This window comes from Armigeres subalbatus, chromosome 3 (genome assembly GCF_024139115.2).
Source record: "Armigeres subalbatus isolate Guangzhou_Male chromosome 3, GZ_Asu_2, whole genome shotgun sequence".
In the NCBI taxonomy this organism is placed as follows: Eukaryota; Metazoa; Arthropoda; class Insecta; order Diptera; family Culicidae; genus Armigeres; species Armigeres subalbatus.
The window spans coordinates 197207445-197225471 of NC_085141.1; the positions used below are offsets into that span (position 1 = coordinate 197207445).

Consider the following 18027-nt stretch of genomic DNA (forward strand, 5'->3'; position numbering starts at 1 on the left):
TATTATTATTATTTGTTCATTAAACGAAATGTTCAGCCAAAGATGGTTTCGATTTAGTAATTTGGCTTCTATCATTTAGTGGTTTACTATTATCGCTCAGGCTCAGCTTCCAAGACGAGCAGACGGGTTTTTGTTTGCGCTCAGAAAGTTAAGAAAATTAAATCCGTTGGTTTATTTTTCATCCGTCAGTCTCGCATCGAGCGCTTTTAGTGTACCGCTATATGACGAGAAAACACTTTTCGTATAAATTACTCGTTCTTCCAGGTGTTTCGAAAAAGTTTTTTAAAAAAAAACCTATGTAACTAAAACATATGGTTAATCCGATCAATTTTGAAGATGGACAATTTCAACTGATTCAAAATCAAACTAAAACCCAGCATGGAAATTATAAATTTTCATTATTTCGAAGATTTTTATGATGTTATCATGTTGTAATGTGTATCAGGTATTAGGTTATCTAGAACTCGCATACCTTCGATGCATCAGGAGGATACCAAAAAATGCGGACTCGCGAATATGTTATAAAAATTTCGAGAAAAATTTGTAATGGTTTAGAAATTTTCCAAAATATCCCTATATTTTTTAATTTCTTTATTGGTGATTTTTTTAAATACATAATTGCAATTTTTGCTTTTACAAGTGCTAATTTATTATTGTTTTGTGGAAAATTTTCAACTGTTTATGGAAATTTTGCATTATTTGCAGTAATTCTATATTTATTGGGCAGGTACGTTGCATGCGCAGTTACAGCAAATGTGGTGTATTATGTTTCAATCCAAATTATTTTAGTGAAAGTCTGCGAAAAACAACAAATTATTCGCGAACGTAAACAAGAATATGTGAAACGTGAACGAGAAGCACTTAACAGATTGAGCGGTTTACCCGGCTTTCTAAACTTGTTTTGCACGTTTCAAGATCCGTCGAAGTTATATTTTGTAATGACTTATGCAAAAAACGGAACTTTATTACAATTAATGGAGAGAGTTAAAAAGCTCGACTTAGAATGTGTACGATTTTATTCAGCGCAAATTTTGAATGCAATCGAACAGATGCATGCTCATAATATTATACACAGAGATCTTAAACCGGAAAATATACTATTAGATGATAAATTTAACATAATGATCGCAGATTTTGGATCGTCACGCATAGATGATACAAAAGAGATAATATAAGTAGCGATGAGAAAGAGGATAGTGCGTGTGAATCTGATGAGCGATCCGCGCCGACGCATCGAAAACGCAGAAGCTTCGTTGGAACGGCGCAATATGTTTCTCCTGAAATTCTCAAAGGAAGGGACTCAACAAATGCGTCAGACATATGGTCATTTGGTTGCATTTTGTATCAAATGATTGCGGGTTTTCCACCCTTCCAAGGTCCGAATGATTATTTGATATTTCAAAAAATAACCAAATTAGAATTGACGTTTCCAAACGAATTCGATCATATCGCTGCAGATTTAATCGAGAAACTTCTCGTATTGAATCCTCAGAAAAGATTAGGCGTGAAGGACAAATCGCATTACGATAGTATACGAAGCCACACATTCTTGGAAGATATAGACTTTGTAACAATACGGAAAATGAGTCCACCCTTTTAATCTCTGCTCTACTAAGTGGTGAATGTACCAAAGAAGATCCTACAGTAGAAATATATGATTTTCCGGATAACATAAAGCCTGGATTAGATAATGAACAAATCACCAGGTTGCTCGGACAAGATTGGTTGAAAATTGGAGCACCTTCGACGGAGATTAATTCATCATCAGTGGATATGGGTAAGTAACTTTTATATTTACTATTTAGTTGTTGGAATAGATAATGCATGAAGCATATACTTATATTAACTTTACGTTTAATTACTAAAAATTTTATCTGTGGGGGAGGTTACGGCCAAACGGTTTGTAAATTGATAAAATCTCGGGAAATTATTCAAAAGGACGAATGTGATTTTTAAACAAAGATTCAAACGTCGTTTTGTCCAATCTGATAGCACTCCCACGCAAACCATCACCTCAGACAAGTAGGAGAAGCCTTCGGCTACATGTTGGTGGTGTTGGTTTGCGTGGGAGTGCCATCAGATTGGACAAATCGACATTTGAATCTTTGCTTACAAAATCACATACGTCCTTTTGAATAAGTACCCGAGATATATCAATTAGTTGGCTCCAAATATCTTGTCCAGAGACAAACCAGCCTCTACGGCTGCCAACATTGGGCGTGTCCTACAAAAGGTCGAAAGACTAGACTGCATACTCATAAGGCTGAAAGTATCGATAGGCTGAATTGTATCAGGAGGCTGTAAAGTATCGAAAGGCTGAAATTTGGGGAATGCAATAAATTGATTAGTTGAATGGTGAATAAAGATTCAGATCAAGAAAAGAACAAAAGTAAAAGGATGAAAGAAGAAGCTAGAAGGGCAGATGGATAAAGAAAAAATGAAGAATCAATAAATAATAGATAATGATTGATATAGAAAGTAGAAGAAAAATTAAGAAGAAATGTGGAAGATGGAAGATAGAAGAAGGAAACACAGAATGAAGAATAAAGAAATAAAAATTAAGAATAAAGAAAGAAGAATAAAAACTAAAGAATTAAGGAGGGAGGACGACGAGTGATGAATGAAGAGTAATTACTTACTTATGCTTTCCCCATCAAAACGGAAGGTCAAATAAATTAATTCCTTGTCGTGGAGCGCAGCCTCTCTTCTTTCATACCCAGTTCTAATGCTGGGCTGACAATATCCATTATCGTCGTATCGAAAGCAAAAAAAAATATAGTCTTTGACGTAACATCGAACAACGCAACACCTGTTTGGTTTCTTCATGCAGTCACTTCTCCACGTAATTAATCGCACGTCACTATAAACATACTGGTTGAAACAGATCCGGAAACGATTTCAGCTTGAATATTTTAAACACAGGTGAAGTAACTCGAATAGGACACCAATGTCAAGAAAGTTGAATAGTTCTGCCTTTATGCACAAATTCACTATCATTAGATTGTAAGTCAAAGGTAATCTAAGATCCCCATGAGGATGACAACATGCCTATGGTCAGCACAATGTAAAGTGGCTATCAACGATCAGAGCCAGTTCATGTTCCTTTCCTTTCCATCTCGCGAGGGACATTGACTTGCATTTTTTTAAATTCTGTCTTCCGAGCAAAGATACTAATGAAATGATGTGATATTGATCTCAGTTATCTATCCATTCAATAAACAAAGTTACAATGTTCGTCATGGATACACAAATTTTCACGGCTCTAGTTTTGCAACACTTTCGGAATAATAAAAAAAAATCCAATCTGCGTTTGCTATCAGTATCATCATCAGATGCTCAAACGATAATATCTTTCCAGACGCTCTTCGATTAGGGATAATATCTTTGTACCAAGAAAGATAATATACCCTGTTCAGATGATGTTGTAATGCCTGCTTCTACCATTAAATCTGTTTCCTACGAGTTGTCAGCCTTTTGTTATTTCAGCTTTATGTTACATTTTCACTTTTTGAGCCGTGTTCAAGCTTATGTACATAACTCGACTTGAGTCGAGTCAAGTACGAGACACTGAAGACGACCTTACAGTTAAGGTCGAAATACGTATATGTAAAAGTAATACGATTTGGTGGAATTAAATGGAATTGTACTAAACTCGTCTCATGACAGTGAAATATTTCTTAAATAGTTTCAGTCTTTTAAAATCTCTCATTTTCTTACCTGGTTTTATGGAAATGCGATAATTTTCCTCTTCTAGTTCTAAGTCGGATACTAGTATTCCCTGTGTCAGTTAATTTATGTAGTAAATGCATTAATTTATTAAGTAAATGCATCGTAGTTCAGCAATTCAGTTAAATTGTTGAGACGTTCCAAAGTGGTGCATATATGCTTTTTCCGTCTACCGTTCTCGGAAAAGGCGGTTTTCCTCGTGTGATCTAGCCTTTCCCATTTTTCCCCAAATGGAACTCGTTTTCGTACCACTGCTTGAATCGAACTGGATGTAGTTGTATAACTAACAACAAATGATGTACATTGTTGTTTAAATGTTGGTTACTAGTCTTACCAACTACCCAGTACCCATGAAAGGCAAAATTGTTTCAGCGCGTTACCAACTATTATCATCTTTATCTATATACATAAAATGAATTTCTGTCTGTCTGAATCATATAGACTCGGAAACTACTGATCCGATCGGTGTGAAAATTTGTATGCAGAGGTTTTTGGGCCCGGGGAAGGTTCTTAAGATGATTCGATACCCCTCCCGCTTTGGAAAGGGGGGCTCCCATACAAATGAAACATTAATTTCTTCATAACTCGAGAGAAAATCAAGCAAATGGAACCAAATCTGGCATGTAAATCAAGAATAAATCAATGTTAGGCGAAACAAAGCTCGTCGGGTCTGCTAGTATTTGATAAAAGCAGAATCATCATACAGAGTGTAGTTACTTGTCTGTCATAGACACTATTTTTTTTTACTTTGGTAAGATTAGGAAAACTCATATGTGAATATGTACGTTATGTGGAAGATATTGATTTGGAAAATGTATTGGAGGTAACCACTTTCCCTTCGAAGGGACTCGAACCCATGACCCTACAGTGCGCTAGACTGGTGCTTTAACCAACTAAGCTACGAAGGACCTCCGTCGGCCTTCGCAACCTAGCGGCTACTGAACGAGCTCGAGATTCCCAAATTGGACGCATAGTCAAATCACTCGCAATCCATTTCTCAAGCCAATACTTTCACATGTGTATAGTACAGTAGCCGCTAGGTTGCGAAGGCCGACGAAGGTCCTTCGTAGCTTAGTTGGTTAATGCACCAGTCTAGCGCACTGTAGGGTCATGGGTTCGAGTCCCTTCGAAGGGAAAGTGGTTACCTCCAATACATTTTCCAAATCAATATCTTCCACATAACGTACATATTCACATATGAGTTTTCATAACATTGTAAAGATTAGGAAATTGAAGTGCAATAATTCTGTAATTTGAATACCGTATTGTGGTTGTATTGTCTATTTTGTCATTGATATTAGAACAATGTTATTTCTAACATCCTTTGCTATTTTTTTTCCATTATTCAAAGAATAGGTTTTAGGTTATAGTTGATTGAGGTTGCAAATTGCATATTTGATGATAATTTATTTGGATGTAAGGGAGGAGGAATTTCACGGTATATATATATATATATATATATATTAGGTGAATATTAGTGAAATATCGAACGCAAAAATCATTAAATTTGTAACTGCTACAACTTTCGATTCCCTAGATGAAATATTTTGAAATTTTCATAGCAGACGCCTGGATATTATATCTTTCGAAAGGCGAGTTCAGAATGAATGGACATTTTTCATTAATAACGGTCACAGGCACATCCTGAATGCATCTGTCTATTAGTTTATTTATTTATTATTTATTACATCAACAGACTTGATACAGCCCCAATGATGGTTTAAAATATATAAATATATTAGGTAGACAATTACAAGTCTAACCTCGTGTTTTTAGCCTTATTTTCCTAGTGTACTAGTGTGAAAGCGATCACGCTGCGCGAAGTGACGGGGGGATTTAACAGTTTATTCATAATAATCGTCTACTTTGGTATGTATTCCAGAGCTCCAGAAGCTTTCTCAAATTGAAATTAGTTTTGGGAAAATTATTGAATTGGCACAGTAACAGGGTTTGCAATTCACATATGTTCACACATGGTGCCTGCCTAGGATACGGTGGGTTCGACAGTGGACTCTGTAGAACTTCAACAAAAGCTGCGAGTATCCGCAAGCAGGCTGCGCCAATGTGACCGTGTGCCGCCCAAAGCGCACAAGCCCAAGTTCAGGTGTTTGGTGAGACACTAAACAGACCTGACACGATGGCCCTCCGACGAGACAGGAGGTTTGCACATGCCCATTAAGCCACCTTTAAAACTAATCATTACGAATACGACTCGATACAATCGGCAACGACCTAGGCGACGAATAAAGGATCACCTAGGATTGGAAGCTTGGAACATGGAACTGCATGCCGCTAGTTTTCACAGGTTGCAGCAGCATAAGCTACGGTGATTTTTTTCTTTATTAAAGAGGCTTGCAGCCCTAAGCTGGGTCACCTCTGAAAACCTACGATAAATTACATTTCCACAACTTCGACGTGGTGGCGCTGCAGGAGATCAACGCAAGGATGTGCCATCTGAGGATAAAAGGCCATTTCTTCAACTATAGCATCATCAATGTGCACTAGGGTGGCTCAAATTAGTATGAGAAAAACTTTTTTCAATTTTTTTGATGGGCCGCCCTCTTATTCGGTTCTATTTGATGCCCTGATGCTCTGGACAAAATTTCAGCCAAATTGGTCAACGTTTGGGCGGTGCTAAACTTGTTGGAAGTTTATATGCAAACATGTATGCAGAAACATTCAAAAACAGTGAATTGCAGCTGGACGGCACAACTTACGATGAAGAACTATGATACTCATTCCGATCTTGAAGAATTTCATACAGAATGTTATGCAAAAAAACGTGAGAAGATTAGAGTTTACCCGGCTAAGTTATTAGCATTTCTCTGAAGTGAGGTTTGAGCAAATTTCGTTTCTTTTACCTTTGAAAAGAAATATATTCACCCCTACAACACTCCAGTAAAATGCAAATATCTTTGCCTAATAAACTCTAATCTTCTCGCGGTTTTCAGCATAACATTCTGCATTAAATTCTACAAGAACTGAATGAGTTTCATGGTACTTGATCGTAAATTGTGCCATCCAACTGCAAATCACTGTTTAAGGATGTTTCTGCATACATTTTTCCATATAAACTTCCAACGACTTTAGCACTGCCCAAACGTTGACCGATTTGGCTGAAATTTTGTCCAGAGCATCAGGGCATCAAATTGAATCGAATAAGAGGGCGGCCCATCAAAAATTGTAAAAGTGTTTTTTGAGCCACCCTAATGTGCACTGCCCACACGAAGGGAGACCCGACGACGAGAAAGAAGCCTTCTATACAGAGCTGGAACAGACAAACGATGGATGCCCACTGAATCCGACCACTACCTCGGTGCAGTATGTCTGCACTCAAAACTCTCGACGGTATACAACACACGTCGGAGTCGTCCGCCACGGCTAAACATTGGGCGGCTACAAGACGGTAGACTAGCCCAAGACTACGCGCAGCAGCTGCAAGTGGCACTCCCAACGGGAGAGCATTTAGGAGCAACTTCTCTTGAATTTGGCTGGAGATATATTCGATCCGTCGTTGGAAGCACAGCAACCGCTGCACTAGGCACGGTGCCTCCGAGCTAAATAAACGACTGTTATGACGGCGAATGTGAGCAGTTAGTGGAAGAGAATAATGCAGCATGGCCGAGATTGCTATAAAACCACTCGAGGGTGACCGAGACACGATACAAACGGGCGTGGAACATATAGAACTCGATTTTTCGGAAGAAAAAGCGCCCACAGGAAGATTAATACCGTGAAGAGACTGGCAACTGTACAGCGCTAATAACGCACAAAAGTTCTATGATATGCTGAATTGTTCACGTAAGGTCCACGTGCCGCCACAGCCTTATATGTGTAAGGACGGGAACCTTCTTACGAACGAGCGTGATGTGATCCAAAGGTGGCGGCAGCACTACGAAGAGCACCTGAATGGCGATGATGCAGATAAGGATGGTGGCATGGTGGCGAACTTGGGAGCACACGCCCAGAACATACGATTTCCGGCTCAGGATCTCCAGGAAATCCAGGAGGAGTTCGGCTGGTTAAAAATAACAAAGCTTCTGGGGTTGACCAACTACCAGGAGAGCTTTTCAAACATGGTGGTGAGGCACTGGCTAGAGCGCTGCACCACGGTTTGGGAGGCTGAGGTTTTGCCGAAGGGGTGGATGGAATTTAGCTTGTTCCTACAAAAAAGGCGATAAGTTGAATTGCAGCAATTACCGCGCAATCACAGGGCTGAACTCCGCCTACAAGGTGCTCGCCCAAATTTTTTGCCTCCGACTAACACCAATTGCAAGAGAGTTCGTGGGGAAGTACCAGGCGGGATTTATGGGCTCTACCGTACGTCAGGTATTGCAGAAATGTCGTGAATACAACGTGCCCACACAACATCTATTCATCAACTTCAAAGTCGCATATGATACAATCCATCGAGACTAGCTATGGTAGTTAATGCACGCACACGGATTTCCGGATAAACTGACACGGTTGATCATTTCGACGATGGATCGGGTGATGTGCGTAGTTCGAGTTCCAAGGGCATTCTCGAGTCCCTTTAAAACGCGCAGAGGGTTACGACAAGGTTATGGTCTGTCGTGCCTGCTATTTAACATCGGATTGAAAGAGGAAATCCTGTTATTTGGTTTCGCCGACGACTTTGATATTATAGCACGTAACTTTGAGTAGCTGAAGGAAGCCTACATCAGACGGTTTGGACTAGTCATCAATACGTAGAAGACGAAGTATATGATAGGAAGAGGTTCAAGAAAAGACAACGTGAGCCACGCACCACGAGTTTGTATTGGTAGTGACGGAATCGAGGTGGTCGAAGAATTCGTGTACTTGGGCTCACTGGTGACTGCCGAAAATGATACACGCAGAGCAATTCGGAGACGCATCGTGGCTGGAAACCGTACATACTTTGGACTCCGCAAAATTCTCTGATCGAATAGAATTCGCCGCCGTACCCAACTGGCTATCTATAAAACGCTCATTAGACCGGTAATAGCTCTACAGCCACGAGACCTGGACGGTGCTCGTGGAGGACCAATTTTCGAAAGGAAAGTTCTGCGTACCATCCATGGTGGGGTGCAGATGGCGAACGGTACATGGAGGAGGCGAATGAACCACGAGTTGCATCAGCTGTTGGGAGAACCATCCATCATTCATACCGCGAAAATCGGAAGACTGCGGTGGTCCGGGCAGTAATCCGGTGAAAATGGTTCTCGACAACGATCCGACGGGAACAAGAAGGCGAGGTGCACAGCGGGCAAGGTGGATCGATCAGGTGGAGGACGATTTGCGGACCCTCCGCAGATTGCGTGGTTGGCGAAGTGCAGCCATGGACCGAGCTGAATGGAGAAGACTTTTATGTGCAGCACAGGCCACTCCGGCCTTAGTCTGGTAATAAATAAATAATAGCTGCTAAATAAATAATGAAACTTTATTAATTTTCTTGTTGCTACATATCAAATTTAAAATAATGGTATGCTAATTAAATACATATTTCAAGTGTATCATCTTAGCGTTGCAACCCTGCACAGACTTTCTGTTAAACCATGTTTTTGCCTTTCTCGTATAATACACTCTTGATAGAAGGCTTGGAGACCCATAGTGTTATATACCAATCGAATCAGCTCGACGAATTGAGGTGATGTCTGTTATGTGTGTATGTATGTGTGTATGTATGTATGTGTGTATGGGTACAACATTTTGTAGGCACACTTTTTGCAATATAACATTGATAGAACTACTCGCAACAAGTTCCATCCATCGGGAAATTCTGTCCCATTGTATGCTATTGAGAATTGGCTAGATTCGACTATGGGATGAGAAGCTATGGCCAAAATACTATTTTTAATTAACAAATCATGCTACAAAATACTCAAATTTTTTTAGTATTTTTTTTTTGCACGAGAAAGGCACCAACACCGCTATTTGGATTAAGCAGATTTTTTATTTTCATTTATTCAAGTACACCCAGGTTTTTTTACGCGGTTGGAATTCATTAATTTCTCACTTAACTTGAATTTTCACAGCTTTTTAAATACCCCCTGAATTTTCTTTTGATTTTTAGTCAATTTTTCGTTATGGTAACTATTTGTTTCATTGACGCTGAAGGTCTTAAACGACTAAAACCAAACCGTGTAAAAAATCTGGATGTAGCTGTATCACATATGTCAGCGCCATTCACAACTATCAAAATTTGATTTGATTAATCATTTAATAATTAATTGATACTGAAGCATTAATTAATAAAATAAGTAACTGTAAGACTCATTATTTCATTAATTTGAGTAAATCTCAAACATAATTAAATTTGTTATTTTAGTTTTGAAAATTCCTGCCAATGATGAAGAGAAAACACAATACTAGAAGAACAAAATCCGATATGTGGCATCCATTTGCCGAGGGAGAACTGATTCTTAAGAAAGGTTTTGTAAACAAAAGAAAAGGAGCCCTCTACGTACCGAGAAAACGAATGTTGCTGCTTACTACAGGCCCTAAGCTTATATACATCGATCCAGTGCAGATGGTCAAGAAAGGCGAAATACCATGGAGCGATCAGTTGCGTGCAGAAGCTAAAAATTTCAAAATGTTTTTTGTACACACGGTATGTATATGAACGAGTACAAACGACACAAAACGGTAAAGTACTGAAGCTCAAATATTTGTTGTACCACCATGTATTGAATGTATTTTTTTTCAATTATTATGTGTCAAAACATGTAGAAAAGTCTATCGATTTTTGTCTTTATAGCACATGTATTCAAATATTATTATTCATCTGAGGAAAATTATGTTTCAAACCCCTAAATTACCCAGAAAACCATTCCCAAGGATGTTCCGCTCCCAGAAAACAGGATATATAGATGGAGAATACAATAGAATAGAATGGAGCATACAATTGTACATAAAACATTTATCTTGATGAGTTGGATGTGCAAGGGCCATTATGTTAGATTTTTTAGAAACTGTAGTGGAAATCGGACACACGCGATTCCCGGGGACACATGATCCCTCCCTGTTTAACTAATAACATTTTCTCACAACTGATATGTGTAGAAACATCTGTTAGAAAGATTATTGAATCTGAGTAACATTTGATATTTGTTACTTTATGTACGTGGGTTTTAGAGAGTTTTTATTATTTTTCTCAAACCTTTTTTTCTTCATATAAGAAAGGTTAATAACTTAGCACATGTCAAATTTTTAGTGGACATAGTTTTATTATTGTAGAGTTAAATAAACTCATTTAAACGATCAATGCTTACTTCATTTTTATATGAATACCCAACAAAGACACTTGATCCCCACAGTTTGAACATACTTGATCCCGATATTGCATGTATTGCGGCGTTTGTTGTACCCCATTGCATATTACAGCTACTGTATTGCATGTCACTAATTGATCTGTTTTAAATTTTTTGGTTAAAAAGTTTGAATGAATGTAATTTTTCACACTTCAATTTATCCATTCAAGCAGTACGAGCGTAATTTAAATTTGCAGCTTTATTTCTTTAACCAGAGCGATGTGTAGTTAAGGATACTCAACTGTGATTAGTTTTATTACTTACGAGTAAAATGCTTTCAATATTGGTTTTCAACCAACAAATATAAATAAAGCCACGAAAATACTCAAGAGATCACAATCTGTACTGTTCGATCTAGTATTGAATTGCACTTTTACTACAGCTGTTGCCATTATACGCATAACTGCCCCATGTACTTAGGAAATCCCAGGAAATATGGGACAAATATGCACATGACGGCAGTGTAGAACAAGTTTACTTACAATGACTATTTTTATTGTGTTCTATCGTAAATCGTTCTGTTGTGTCCCAAAGAATTTTCAATCATAAGCAACCACTTTTAGTCAGTGCTTAAAGGTAAATCGCATTTGTGTTCTTTGAAAGCGCACTACAGAAAAATGATTATGTATGTTTGCATGACAGTAACACACTGATGTATGAAGTCACCAACCTGTTAGGATTTGCTTTCGGAAAACATACACGGTAAAAAATATGCACGTCCATGCAAACTGTTCTGCATTTGAATATGCACTACTTTGGAATCAAATCAATATCAATAGCTGAGCTCGTCGCATTCAAAGACCACCACTTCCATTTGACGTGCACAATATTTTGTATATAAAACAACAAAATAAAAAATAGAATTGCCTCAGCTTAGATTTGAATAACATACCTTTGATTGAAAGTCCTTCGTCTTACCACGACTCCATCTCACACTTCGAAATACTTCTTGAAATAAGCAGAACAGATGGAAGAACTGTCATCTATTTTTAGAACAACACCAATATCGCTCCACTCTTAAATCAATAGCCTTGAACTTGTGAATTCAATAGCATAGCACTTTCAATTCTAGTGGAGACATTGGTGCTGATCGAAGTGCAAACCATTTCAACATCCAGTGAGTAGCACTTTGATCAATCATGTTGATGTTATGGAATTGTCCGCATTCAACACACTTGTGAAAGGTGTGACACCACTTCAAAATCAAAGGAATATCATTTTCAATAATAGTGATTGTAAAGTTGATCATTCAATAGATGGAACAGTTGAATTGAGCGTGTTGATTTTTTACCGTGTGTGTTACATCGAGGGTGGTGGCTGGCCCAATTATTACTTCCGGTCTTTTACTATACTTAGTATAGTAATAGTCAAGCATTCGTTCTACATATTACTAATATGAGGGTGGGTAAGCGTGGTGAATTGTTATAGAATTTAAAAAGAAAACGAATGCTAAGACCAAGTGCCACTGGATGACTCCAAACGGGCCAGTATAATGTGGGGTAGTCAGGGTTTAACTAAATTAGCTAATAGTATAACTTATTTTGCCACGCACCAATTTCAGTATAATTTGTTTCTACGAATCAAATTCCTAGAAGTTAGGTTTTCAGCATTACTTAGCGCAAGAGAGGGTTTAAACTCTGCGTTAAACTGAATTTTATTCGCCGATTCGGGGCGTTATCATGAGTGATCAGCACTCATGGAACACATTGTTTAACGCGAATGTCAGCCGGGTTCGATCAAAAGTGTAAGATTTAGTGTAATTAGTTTAATTATTCTTATTTTTAGGCATCAAACGTTAGGAGCATGTTTTCAGCGTCGCACAGCCCAGGTGAGGGTGTAAGCTCACAACGGTATAGTGTAGGTCGTCCTCGATTGGGGTCCTGTGGGTCGCATGTAGTGGCTGTGCTCGGGGCAGTTATGTGTTGAAAGCGGTTTCGGGGCAGTTAGGATTGAGTTTTAATATAAACAGATGTAGGATTGAACAAAGTTATAACCTTTAAGGTTCATATTGTGGAGACTATTGACAGCCAAAGCGTTGAGGATAAGCTTTTAGTTAGCAACTGAATTAATTTATCCGATTTGGAATCCTAGATTGAATAGTAGGTATATATGGACAATAATAGAAACTATATACAGTTATCATTTTATTAAGTATTGAGGATATGTTTTGGTTGTTGAGTATCAGATGGGCATGTGTGATATCCATTAATAAGACAGAATTATTAGAACTGTATTTTTGTCTTAGTAGTAAGATTAATTACTTACTAATGTTTTGCGGGCCGGCGAGTGAAAGCGGCCCAATTCTTTTATCTACCTCTTTCCAGACGACCAGTGATGAAGAAAATCTTATTGTTCCGGTATCAGCAGTGGTATTCATATTCATAACAACCACCGTCAATACAGGAAGTCTGTGTTCACAACGTGATTACTTCAAGGACAATCCCAACATCTTCTGTGAATTGCAGAAAAGTATTGCGTTTATATTTTAATTGCACTGAGCTCGTTCTAATCTGATCGATGAATGAATTTACTTGTCACTAATCAATATCATTAATAAATTTAAATATTCTCGTAGATTAGAAAAGCAAGTGCATATACTTCTATTTTATGGCAACATATCACAACGAAACGGACCCTTGGGAGCCTTAAGTAAGATCTCGATCCGGTTGCATCTAAGGAGATCTTAGTGCAGTGCACACCGGACGTGTTGCCCAGTAGACGTATCGCTCAGCGGTATTTAAATACAACGCAGATAGGCTATGGTCAAAGGGTGCGTTGATATTACAAGATTACAAGATTACAAGAATTTATTCCTGTTACATCGAGTAATATCCGAAACAATAGACGGGGATTATGTGTGTCCAGTTTCCCCTAGTTTCAAATACGATGGGCCTTATGGCATAATGACCATGGTCAAAACAGAAAGAATGAATTTCTTCTTATTTTAATTGACACACCTTGCTTGAGTAAACATCCAACAAACATTGGAAATTGATAAAGCGTTTATTTCGTTAAAAATAATTTTCTTTAGCCTCAAAAATAGCTTATTCAGTTCAAATAGTTTGTTGGGAAATAACACCCACTCACTACCCACGCCTTTTTCCCACAATAAGGCAAATAAATCGATGATTCCTTCTTTTAAAAGCGCATTTTTCCGGAATAAGTAAAATGATTTTTTGTGCTACGCACGCGTGTGTCCACAATAATTCACATGAATAAATGACTGTTTCATTTTACGGCATTGGCTCGGAATAAGGTAACAAAGTAGATTATTTCTTCTTTTGAAGCACGTGTTAGCCCGGAAAAGGAAAATGAGTAAATGATTTCTTCTCGAAAAACATGAATTTACCCGAAATAAGGTTAACGAATTTCTTTTTCTAAATACTCATTTATTCGGAAATAGGCAAATTGGTGGTACATTCTTTTGTCTCATGCACCAGGGTTGTTGGGTATCCGTTCCATTATTAATAACATGCTCCTATATCAATACCAAAACAGAAAATTTAGAATCAATTTGCGTCATGTTTTGTTGTTATCTCACTGCTGAAAAAGTCACAAAAAAATGAGAAATGAAACAATTTTTGCACAAAATCTTTGTTTTCGAATGGTATTGATTTGGGTAAATGGTAGGGTAAAATGGCCGATAGTGGACCCCCTAGTAGCGAAATTTTGCTCTTCCTAGCATAAGGAGTGGAAATTATCAAGATATTAATTTTGCGTGATATCTAATATCAAGCTCTGCAACTCCTCTTCACGATACATACATGAAACACTCAAATACTCGACGTTATTCGTTGAAATTAACATTTTAAAGTCTGACTGAATTCGCCCTATAGTAGATCCCCTGGGGGTCCATAATAGGAAATTGTTTCCCTATAGTCGACACTTCATTTGATTTTTATGTTCCGTTTCGAAACGTTCTTCTTCCCTATTATGGACCCCCCAATATATTCCTATAATGGACACTCTCGTGTTTATTTTTTATAGAATTGTAAAAAATCATCTAATTTTAGTTTCCATAGCATTTCCAATGCATGTAATCAAATCATAGGACTGTAAGGTAGGATCTCCCAATGGAATTTCATAGCAAAATGTTTACATTGTGCTGTAATAATGCAAAAAATGGCTGGGGGTCCACTATTGGTTGGGGGTCCACTATTGGGCACTTTACCCTATGAATTCAAGGAGCGGTAACCCGATGTCAAAGTCAATGCAGTAAAAACATGGATCTCAGTAGGGTAACGATGGTATTTTGGACATCTGAATATATTTTGGACTTTTGGCTATATTTTGTTTATTTTGTTACATGAATGTGGTTATAAATGTGATTATGGAAGAGGCCAAGGAGACACATGATTCCTACTTATTTAAAGAAAGCTAAGTTGAAAAACACGTAAAATATAACCAAAAGTCCAAAATATATTCAGATGTCCAAAATACATCATTTACCCTATATTCTACGGTCAATCTCATCGCCGCCGTCGTGAGTGTGACTGTGTAGCGTCAAGAAAAAAATTGCTGGCACCAACTTTCAACTTACAATTCATCCACACAACTCACCCTGGCAGGGTGCTCATTTTGCCGCGGTAACATGAATGTGAGTGGCCCATTTAAACGCGTGGTGATTTTTTGCCATTTTCTGGGTGAATGTGTACATTTTACTGTGGTGAATTTCATATTTGTGGCGCACTGGGGGATGTGAGTTCTGTTGTTTACTCCCCTTCCTCTCCGGGAATGTGAGATCGATTCCAAAGAAGAAAATTAAAAAAACATCACCTTCATCCAGTGCTGCAGAATATTTACAACCCTGTCATTCCTGGAATATGCCCTCTTTCAAATCATGCGTTAGCCCGGAGTATGGCAAACAAGTAGATGATGCCTGATTTTGAAACACACATATTTACACATCCAACCGTCTAAGACGACTTATCTGCAAAAGACAACAAAACGTAGTGGAATTAAATGGAGAGTACTTAACTCGTCTTAGACGGTTGAATACATTCCACTAAAAAGAGCTTAAATTATTTTTTTCAGAAATATTTACACATGTTTATTGGCATAAATTTATAGAAATTTACAAACAAATTTTGTGTATGCGTGGTTATTAACACCACCTGCCAATACTGCCGTCATAACTGTTACGTGTACATAAGAATCCCAGCAAACATGGGACAAATTTTCATATGATGGCAGTATAGGAGAATCCACATAAAAGTTACTTTTAGGATTTGCCTAGCCGGGAATAAGGCTAATCATAAATGGATGCTGGACGCACAACTTCGCTCAAACTTTAACTTTTTGCCTTTCTCGTATACTAAGTATACGTAAAGACTATATGATCACTACAAAACCAAACTTTTGATAGGAGGCTTGGAGACCCATAGTGTTATATACCAATCGACTCAGCTCGACGAATTGAGGTGATGTCTGTGTGTGTATGTATGTACGTGGGTGTGTGTATGTGTACAAAATTTTGTAGACACACTTTTTGAAACTTCGCATTGGCCGAATTACTCGCAACAACTTCCATTCGACTGAAAATCCTGTCTCATTTTTCAAAATACTATTTTCTATGCATAATGCATGCACACACACGCTAAAAACACTCACTCATATTTTTTAGTTTTTTTTTTTGCGCGAGAACGGCACCAACGCCGCTAGGTGGATAAATCAGGGATTTTTTAGCATACGTTTAGTGTTTCATTGGGAACGTCCACAAATTACGTAAATTACGGAGGGGGATTGAAAATACTCAATTTTTGCGTTACGTAGTTAATGGATCTTTCCATTGCAGATTCTATTTTTCTGGTAAATTCGCCTATAGAAGCGACCATTCATGTGATTCGGTCAAAAATTCGGTCATTCGGTAATAAGGTTTATTTTTTCAATGATTGATTTATGTTTATAAAAACAAAATCGTTTTTTTTTTCATTGCAGGAATATATTTAAAAGTATGAACTTTTTTTTGGGATATAGTGTAATCTGGGGAATGGTTTTCTGGGGTATGGTTTTCTGGGGAATGTTATAGAATCCTTATTGTTATTTGTAAGTGAAATAATATGTTCTCGTATATATTTCCAGCCGCATCGAACTTATTACTTAGAGGATTCTCAAGGATATGCGCTTAAATGGTGTCAAGCAATACAAGAAATGTATGATCAAGTTTATAAAATATAAATTTAAATACTAATACGTCACTTCAATTGTAGCATAATTATAATATATAAAACTAATTTAATCAAATGAATGCGTCATACTAAATACTAAGACAAATCCATACTCCTTTGATTGTGACTACTAGGGACTGTGATTGTATGGGACTACACCGTTTGCTGACATAGGCATTTACATTTTCAATGCTATTTATACGTATTCCACATTATTATTATTATTTGTTCATTAAACGAAATGTTCAGCCAAAGATGGTTTCGATTTAGTAATTTGGCTTCTATCATTTAGTGGTTTACTAATAACCCAATTATCGCTCAGCTTCCGAGACGAGCAGACGGGTTTTTGTTTGCGCTCAGAAAGTTAAGCAAATTAAATCCGTTGGTGTATTTTCCATCCGTCCGTGCCGCATCGAGCGCTTTTAGTGTAAATACCGCTATATGAAGAGAAAACACTTTTCGAATAAATTACTCGTTCTTCCAGGTCTTTCGAAAAAGTTTTTTAAAAAAAAAAAACCTATGTAACTAAAACATATGGTTAATCCGATCAATTTTGAAGATGGACAATTTCAACTGATTCAAAATCAAACTAAAACCCAGCATGGAAATTATAAATTTTCATTATTTCGAAGATTTTTATGATGTTATCATGTTGTAATGTGTATCAGGTATTAGGTTATCTAGAACTCGCATACCTTCGATGCATCAGGAGGATACCAAAAAATGCGGACTCGCGAATAGGTTATAAAAATTTCGAGAAAAATTTGTAATGGTTTAGAAATTTTCCAAAATATCCCTATATTTTTTAATTTCTTTATTGGTGATTTTTTTAAATACATAAT

The 18027-nt window shown here is 37.5% G+C and overlaps 1 pseudogene; it reads left to right on the plus strand.

Moving 5' to 3' along the window:
* Positions 1-221: 221 nt before the first annotated feature.
* LOC134222220 (3-phosphoinositide-dependent protein kinase 1-like) lies at positions 222-17261 on the plus strand (annotated as a pseudogene).
* Positions 17262-18027: the final 766 nt, after the last annotated feature.